The following is a 540-nucleotide window of genomic DNA, read 5'->3' on the forward strand; positions in this document are numbered from 1 at the left end:
TTCTAAGAGTAAAGGTATATAAAGGTCGTCTGAACCTGTGATGCTACCATTGGTCTTCCTCACACAGACACCATGAAGATTGTAAGTAAAAATAGTGTGCTGTGTGCAGATATCATATATACTGCATTATACGTTGTATGCTACTTGTGTTTAGTGTAATGGATTAACTTTAAACAAACACAAGCCAAATACCCCATATGTATTAAAACTTTCTATTTGCAGATCATTCTTGCCTGCCTTACCGCCGTGGCTGTTGCCACTCCTCAGTTCGAGGACCGAGTGGTCGCCCTCCTTCGCGATGACCGCGTAGCCAACGAAGACGGCACTTTCTCCTACGCCGTGGAAGCCGACAACGGCATCAACACAGCCGTTGAAGGAGTTGTTGGATCAGCCGGTCAGATCAACCAAGCGGGATCTTACACGTAAGCGGGGAAAGTTATTTCGAATGTAAAGCCTATGTAATTACTTAAAGACTAATATTTTTTCATTATAGAACATTGACTTAACGAAAATCGACATATATATTCTAATGCTTACAAT

At 41.7% G+C, this 540-nt stretch overlaps 1 pseudogene; it reads left to right on the forward strand.

The window, feature by feature from the left end:
- The window catches only part of LOC119593750, a 4,454-nt pseudogene continuing 3,914 nt past the window's right edge, over positions 1-540 (forward strand).

The sequence above is a fragment of the Penaeus monodon genome, chromosome 32 (genome assembly GCF_015228065.2).
Source record: "Penaeus monodon isolate SGIC_2016 chromosome 32, NSTDA_Pmon_1, whole genome shotgun sequence".
Lineage (NCBI taxonomy): Eukaryota > Metazoa > Arthropoda > Malacostraca > Decapoda > Penaeidae > Penaeus > Penaeus monodon.